Genomic DNA, 9,046 nt, shown 5'->3' on the forward strand with positions numbered 1-9,046 from the left:
AAATAGCTTTTGGCCCTTACTCTCTTTCTGACTAGCTATGTGACCATAGGAAGACACATGAAATAGGTTCTCAGGACCTGTTTCTTGATTCTAATGTGACTGCATTGGACTAAATGCAATGTTCCTTCCAGCACCACTGTTTTAAGTGCAAAATATTAAAGATACACATATTTAAATTTTGAATACATATTATTTGTGATATTCAGGCTGGGTATTAAATTAAACTGATTGAAATGTAGGATGTTTTGTAGTCAGATTTCTGAAGAAACTGTGAAATGTTATGNNTGGAAGTAGAATATAGGGGCACCTGGCTGGCTCAGTCAGTAGAGCATGTGACTCTTGACCTCAGAGTCATGAGTTCAGGCCTATGTTGGGCCTAGAGCTTACTAAAAAAAAAAAATAAGTAAAGATGGCAAATTTTATAAATATTTTACCACAATTCAGAACTAAAATAGTAATGTTCAAAACTAAAATACTAATGCCTTGTCCCCAACCCCATGGCATATCCTCACTGACACCACTTTGTATTTCATCATTGTCCTGAAAATACGAGTATAGCTGGATAAAGTATGACTCGTGGTTAAAATGTTGAAGCATGGTCTTCAGGCTCTTTTGGGCAACAATTTATGGACATTGAGATAAACCTGGCCGATACAGTCAGTGGTGATTAGTATTCCAATGAATGCTTTGTAAACAATGACTTACAGCTGGGAAAAAAAAAAACAATTCATTAAGATGTGTTGGCAGCACCCAAAATCCAGACTCAGAAATGATCCATTTGGTTTGAACCTTCCACTTTATGATGCCTGGCCNATGAAATGTTTTCTCCCTTTCAAACACTGCTCAAACATAATTTCTGGGAAGTTTTCCTGACCTCCCACTTTTAGATCTATACCCCTCCTCTCTTATTTAGTGCATGTGATCTCTGTTAGTGTATCTTGCAATTGCCAGGTTTCTCCTCTACACTTTAAGTTCCTTGAAAACAGGGGTATTGTCTTACTCTTCTTTGTATGCTCATTTTCTAAAATGCCTGCATAGTACATACTCAGTAAATTTTCATGATTGAATAAAGAGAAAAAGGTCTTTGCTCTTGAGTTTCTTGCAGTCTTATGGTGGAAATAAACATGTAAACAAATGCAATCCTATGTGCTAGTGGGAGAATATATGTTATGTCATGAGTACAGGGAAAGGCTTAATCACTTTCTTGGGGTTTGGATGAGAAGCAAAGGGAAAAAATTTCTGTAACAGAAATGGAAATTTTAAAGGGTGAATAATTCACAAGATAGATTTTTAAGGTACTGACTGCCAAAACATTCTTGTAGGTATAATATCATTTCAGTACTTAAACTGAAGTCAGAGGAGCACCTGGGTGGCTCAGTCAGTTAAGCATCTGACTCTGAGTCAGGTCATGATCTTGCAGTTGGTGGATTTGAACCCCACATTGACCTTCTCTCCCCCTCTCTCTGCCTCTCTCCCGCTTGTGCTCGGTCTTTCTCTGTCTCTCAAAAGTAAATAAACATTAAAAAATAAAAATAAAAGTAAAAGAGGCCTAAAAAAATATATGAAGTCAGATTCATTTACATTCTGAGTCATACCCAAAGAATTACATGATACTTGAAAACTTCTAAAAGAACCAAAAATGCACTACTTTAAAAATATTCTTACTACTCTTATCGTTTTTCTGGTTTTAAAATTCTTTCAACGTATCTCATTTCATTTACCAGTTCCCAGGTAAATAGTAACTCTGAACATCTTTTATTTATCAGTCATTGGTATTTCCCTTACAGCCAATTTGGAACTCCATCTAATTCCCATAGAGTCTTATTACAACTGAGGTGAAGAAACTTTAGAGAAACAGAAAGAGAGGATAGAAGGGAAATTTGAGGAGAAAAGAAAAAAAAGGAAAGGAGGTTTCTAGGGCCCATTCCAGGACTCCTGAAAACCCAACTTCCCTTTCTCTGTGGTTAGATTTCCTCCTCTTTCCCTTCCCTTTTCCCCCTCAAAGGTCAAATTCATTCTCACAAGGCTGACCTCTCCTCACGTCTTTTAAGTTTCTTTATTTTGAGAGAGAGAGACAGGGAGAGAGAGTGTCCTTAGTAGGCTCCACACTGTCAGCACAGAGCTCAGTGCAGGGCTCAGACTCACAAACTGTGAGATCGTGACCTGAGCTGAAACCAAGAGCTGGACACTTAAAGAACCGAACCACCCAGGCACCCTTCTCCTCACCTCTTTTAACCGAGATTTTCCTTCTTAATCATTCTATTTGCAAAGACTCAAGCTAGAAGTACAAAGAATCCTAATCCTTGTTCCTGGCCCTTTTTCAGGGGTAACATCTGAGAACAACATGTAGATGACTGTGACAATTTTATCTCATTTTTATAAAATACCACTGTTTTGGTAATATAAAAAATAAATACTAAAATATCAGTATTACCATTTTTGCTGTAGTATCATACATAATAGATTCTAGTCCCAAAAGCTCAGTGGAAGTTATCAGATAGAATTCCTTCATAGTGACCAACTAGCTAGTTCTGTCAAATGTTAATTCAGATTAAGATAGTATTAGGAATAAATGTAATAAAAGATATGCAAAACATATACTGAAAACTACAAAACATTGAGAGAAATTAACGCCTAAATAAAGGATATGCCCTGTTCATACATTGAAAAATTCAATATTATAAAGCTCTCAATTTTCATATCAATTCAATAAAAATTTTGGCAGATTTTTCTAGTGTGTGAAGATTGAAATGCTGATTTTAAATTTTATATGCAAATGTGAATGTCCAAAAATAACCAAGAAAGAAGATGGCAAAGTAAAGAGTTTAGAGGGCCCATCCCTCTAGAAACACTGAAAAAATGAGCAAAACTATCACTATCACTGTTGCCAGAACTCTGGAAAATAGTCAAGGTTTAAAGAATCAAGTGAGGGGCTCCTGGGTGGCTCAGTTGGTTGAGTGTCTGACTTTGGTTTGGGTTATGATCTCACAGTTCATGGATTCGAGCCCCGAGTCAGGCTCTGTGCTGACAGCTCAGAGCCTGGAGTCTGCTTCGGATTCTGTGTCTCCCTCTCTCTCTGCCACTTACCCGCACATGCTGTCTCTCTCCCTCTCTGAAAAATAAATAAACATTGGGGTGCCTGGGTGGCTCAGTCGGTTGAACGTCTGACTTCAGGTCATGATCTCATTGTTTGTGAGTTCGAGACCCACGTTGGGCTCTGTGCTGACTCCTCATAGTATGGAGCCTGCTTCAGATTCTTTGTCTCCCTCTCTCTCTCTGCCCTTCCCTGCTCATGCTGTCTCTTTTCCTTCAAAAATAAATATTTTAAAATTTTTAAATAAATAAACATTAAAAAATTTTTAAAAGGCAACCAAATGAATACTAAATCAAGAAAAGGCAACTTAAGCATGGTAGGAGAGCTTTGTGCTATTTTAGTCTTGCCTGATTTCCCTACTGTGGTGTGTCAGAGTCTCAAACTCAACCTGTGTTCCCGGTTTAGGTAGCTAGTGCCAGAGAGAGCAGAACAGACTTTGTTCCCAAAACATTTATTTTAACCTATTTATGTGTTCCTGGAAGGAATGACACAAGGGGCTTGCCTCAATTTTGCCTAACTCAGAAGTCTTTCAGGGCAGAAAAGCAGCTATGAACAGCATGTTCCTTGAAAATATTGAAAGAAATAAACAAGCCACTGCTGTTTGGGGCAAAACATTCCAGTTGTGACAAACAACTGCACCAAAAATCTGGGAGGAAAATCTGAGAAGACACTTACTGTGGGAAATAAAAATTTTACGTACCCAAAACAGAATGCATACTCAGAAAAGACTTAAGAATTCTCTAAGCTTTCATCCTTGGCTGATCTTTATGCTCATTGTGAGCAAGAATTGAAAGCTAAGGCAGAGTTGTAAGCACAGTGGCTAAGTGTTCAAGGATTGTACCAACACAAGGCCAATCAGCAAAGATCAAGAGAGTTTTCTTTTCCTTTCTTTTCTTTTCTACCTCCAGGTATTTAAGGAAATCAACTCACAAATCATTAAATGACCACTAAGCTAGTGAAACAGAGACTTCAGGATCTACACATGACAAATAATTCAGTCTTTACAAAAACAGGTTAAAAGCATGCTCCAGTGGCATAATCAGCACACACTACTAATACGAAAGTAGTTTAGAAACCTCAGTAAGCAAAAACTACAACCTATAACGAGCAACAACAAACCCTGAGACAGGAGGAGAATCTCTTTTCCAGAGATATCACATTACTGTATTCAAAATATCCAGTTGTCAGTAAAAAAAAAAATTGTGAGACATAAAGAAATAAGAAAGTACAGCCCATTCCCATGGGGAAAAAAAGAAATTGACATAAATTATACTTCAGGAAGCCTAGATATTATACTTACTAGAAAAAGACTCTAAACCAGCTATTTAAAATATGTTTAGAGAGCTAAAGGAAACCATGTTCAAAGAACTCAAGAAAATCAGGTGATCAATGTCTCACCAGAGAATATCAATAAAGAGATGGGTCATAACAACAACAAAATGGTAATTATGTGAGGTGAAGGATGTGTTAACTAACCTTATTATGGTATACATTTCACAATGTGTATCAAATCATGTATATCTTACATGTATACAATATTATGTGCCAATTACCTCTCAATAAAGCTGGGAAAATAAAACATATTAGTCGTAGGGGTAAAAAAATAAAGAAATAGATATTGTGAAAAGAACCAAATGAAAATTCTTGAGCAGAAAGATACAGAAATGAAAAAAAATTTACTACTTCAAAAACACATTTGAACATGCAGAAGAAATAGTGATCAGGAAGATAAGTCAATTATAAATATCCAGTTGGAGAAGCAGAAAAAAAATAGAATAAGACAATTAACATAATCAGAGTCCTACCGGAAGAGAAGAGAGAAAAGACAGAAAGAATAATAGTTGAAATTTCCCAAATTTGATGGAAGACATGAATCTACACATCGAAGAAGCTCACCAAACTGCAAGTAAACTAAACACAAAAAGATCCATACCAAGACAGGAAGACAGACAAAGTTGAAAGTACCAAGAGAAAGCTGATTTGTCCATGAGATTAGCAGCCATTTTTTCATTAGAAAAAAAGGAGGTAAAAAAGCAGTGGGATGACATATTTAAAGTACTTATCAACCATGACTTCTAGATTTGGCAAAACAGTTCTTCAGAAATGTAGGAAAAATTAAGACATTCCCAGATAAACAAAAGGTGAGTGAATTTGCTTCTAGTAGATCTGTAGGTAGGGGTGCCTGGTGTCTCAGTCAGTTAAGTGTTTGACTTTGGCTAAGTCATGATCTCGGAGTTTGTAAGTTCAAGCCCTGCTTTGGGCTCTGTGCTGACAGCTCAGAGCCTGGAGTCTGCTTTGGATTCTGTGTCTCCCTGTCTCTCTGCCCCTGTCTGCTTGCTCTCTCTCTCTCTCTCTCACTCTCAAAAATAAACATTAGAAGATCTTTGGGTCCAAATTAAAGTACACTAGACAGTAATTCAAAACCATATGAGAAAATAAAGATCACTAGTAAATGTAAGCACAAGGGTAAATATAAAAGCCAATATTAGTGCATTTTTGGTTCACAACTTATCTTTATTTTCTCATATGATTAAAGAGAATATGCATAAAGCAATAATTACAAATTTATGTTAATGTGTACACAATGCATAAAGATATTAGTTGATGATAACAACACAAAAGGAGAAGGATGGAACTGTATAGATTTATTGTTTTAGGGGTGCCCAGGTGGCTCAGTTGATTGAGTGTTCGACTCTTGGTTTTGACTCAGGTCATGATCTCGGGTTTGTGAGACTGAATCCTGCATCGGGGTCTGTGCTAACAGCACAGAGCCTACTTGGGATTCTCTCTCTCTCTCTTTCTCTCTCCCTCTCAAAATAAATAAACTTTAAAAAATTGTTACAAGTGACAAAAAGGACCTTATTTATTAATGAAGTGTCAATCCCTCAAGAGAATATAATTATAAACATATACTGGTAGAATTAAAGGAAGGACAGACAGTTCTACAATAATAGTTGGAAAGTTCAGTACTCCACTTTTAATAATTGATAAAACAAGAAAGAAGATTACTAAGGAAGTAGAGGGTTTGAGCAACAATATACACCAACTTGAGTGATGGACTTATAGAGAACACTCCACTGAACAATATCTTCTCTGACTACAATGGGACAAAAACTAGAATTTAATAATAGAAGGAAATTTGGAAAATTCATAAGTATGAGGAAATTAAATCGCATACTCTTAAAAAATCAATGGGTCAAAGAAGAAATCACAAGGATATTTAGAAAATAATTTGAGATGAATGAAACAAGAACAGAACACACAGAAACATGGGAATTAGTGACGGTATTGCTAAGAGGGAAAATTATATCTGTAAATGTTTAAACTAAAAAGAAGAAAGATCTTAAATTAATAGTCTAATTTTATAACTTAAGAAACTAGAAAACAAGAAATAGGTATATATAGGTATAGAATAACCTAGATCTAGAAAATATATTGAAGAATAAATTATACCAAAATCTATCATAATACTAAAGATTAGATTAGGATGAAGATACACAAAATAGAGAATAGAAAAACTATAGAGAAAATTAACAAATTCAAATGTTGGATTTTTGAAAAGATCAACATGATTGACAAATGTTTATTTACACTAAGAAAATAAGACAGAAGACTTAAATTGCTAAAATTAGAAATGAAGCAGTATATTACTACTAATATTGGATAAATAAAAAGGATTAAAATAGATATTATGAATAATCATATTCCATATAATTACATAATCTAAATGAAATGGAAAATTTTCTGAAAATAGACACACAACCAAAGAAGCTTCAAAAAGAAATAGAAAATCTGAACACACCCATAGAAAGTAACATTGAGTCAGTAATCAAAAACCTTCCATAAAAAGCTCCAGACCACATGATTTCACTGGTGAATTCAACAAACATTTAATAAAGAATAATCACCAATTCCTATCAAAATTTTCCAAAAATTAGAAGAGGAGGAAACACTTTCTAACTCATTCTATGAGGTCACCATCACCGTGGTAGCAGAGTCAGATAAAGATACCACAAAAAAAGAAAACTTCAGATAACTACAATACTCTTAATGAATATAAATGTAAAGCTCCTTAACAAAATACTATCAAATCAAATGCAGCAGCATATTAAAAGGATTATACACTATGACCAAATGGAATTTATCCCAGAATTGCAATGGTGATACTAAATCAATGTAATATACCACATTAATAGGATGAAGGAAAATGCATAAAAAACATTTGACAAAATTCAATACCCATTTATGATAAAAACATTCTGAAAACTAGTTACAGAAGGCAACTTCCTCAATTTGATAAAGGGCATTTATGAAAAACATACTACTAAGGTTTTAAGGTAGAAAGCTCAGAAAGCTTAACTACAGGATTGGAATTGGGAAAGAGTACTTTTTTATTAAAGTTTTAAAAAATGTTTATTTATTTTGAGAGAGAGAGAGAGAGTTGTGGGGGGGCGGGGATGCAGTAGGCGGAAAGAGAGGGAGAGAGAGAAATCCAAGCAGGCTCTGGGCTGTCAATGATTAGCCCAATGCAGGTCTTGAACTCATAAACCATGAGATCATGACCTGAGCCAAAGTCAAGAATAGTATGCTTAACCGAATCTCTGTTGCCCCAGAGAGAACACTTTTTAAAATAATATTGAGCTAAGGTTTATATTGGCATAATTGCTACTTGAATTCATATTTGCTAGCAGAAAATGGATAGTTCTGTTGTTGCTTACAACAATTTAAATTATTTAACTTTCTCACATCAACTTTATAATATATTCTCATTGTAGGAAATTTGGAGAAAATGGAAAAATAGAAAACAGGAAAAAATCACTCAGACATATCACCTGAAAGTAAAAAATAAACATTAAAAAAAGAGACTTTAAAAGTATTTAATTTAAATACTGAATTTCTATAACTCAAGGTAATATTTTTTTAACGTTTATTTTTTTGAGAGCGAGAGAAAGCACAAGTGGGGGAGGGGCAGAGAGAGAGAGAGAGAAAGAGATTGAGAATCCCAAGCAGGTCCCACACTGTCGGTGTGGGGCTTGAACTCACGAACTGTGAGGTCATGACCTGTGCTAAAGTTGACTTAACCTACTGAGCCACCCAGGCTTTGAGTTGTCAGCACAGAATCTGATGTGAGGCTCGAACTCACGACCTCAGGATCTTGACCTGAGCCGAATTCGGACGGACGCTTAACCGACTGAGCCACTCAGGTGTCCCTGCCCATTTTTTAATGAAGTTATTCGTTGTTGTTGTTGAGTTACAGAAGTTCCTTACATATTCTGGGCATTAACCCCTTATCAAATATATAAGAGTGGTGTCTGGTCTGAATCTTGGCTCCACTAGCGTGAGACTTTGTGTTTTGGTTTCCTCATCTGGAAAATGTAGTTAACAAGCATCTGTCTGCCTCAAAAAGAGTAAGGATTGCACGGAATAACTCGAATAAAGGATTAGTTTAGTGCTGGTATATAGTAAACTCTCAATAAATGTAAGTTGTTGTTATTGTTTTATCAATATGTCAAAGAAAAGAGGATGGACCAAAACCATTTTCAGAATAAAGTCAAAATACGTCACTAGCGCTTTCAGGTCATTGGGACTGAACTGGAACCCCTATGAGAAGGTTGAGTGGATCAAATGACGTAGACTGCCTTAGCAACAGGCCCCCAAAGAAGGTGAATTTCCGTGGCCAATAAGATTTTGAGCTGCGGAGCGAGTAGCCAATGGGAGACGGAAAGAGGAAGAGGGAGGACGCGCCAATTCTTCTGCCTGAGCCTCGGCCCAACAAAATGGCGGCGGCGGCGGCGTCGCTTTGTTTCCGCGNCTGGGCCTAAGCGCCTTCTGAGCCAGGTGTTTGGGAAAGCTTCAGCTTGGTGGGTTAGGCCTTTGTGTCGCTTAGCGGAAAGAGACATCATTTTCTCTTTAGGTGAGATTTTCGGAGTTTTAGCGGTAGGCTCTAACTGT

Source organism: Crocuta crocuta, unplaced genomic scaffold (assembly GCF_008692635.1).
Source record: "Crocuta crocuta isolate KB4526 unplaced genomic scaffold, BGI_CrCroc_1.0 scaffold2801, whole genome shotgun sequence".
NCBI classification, from domain to species: domain Eukaryota; kingdom Metazoa; phylum Chordata; class Mammalia; order Carnivora; family Hyaenidae; genus Crocuta; species Crocuta crocuta.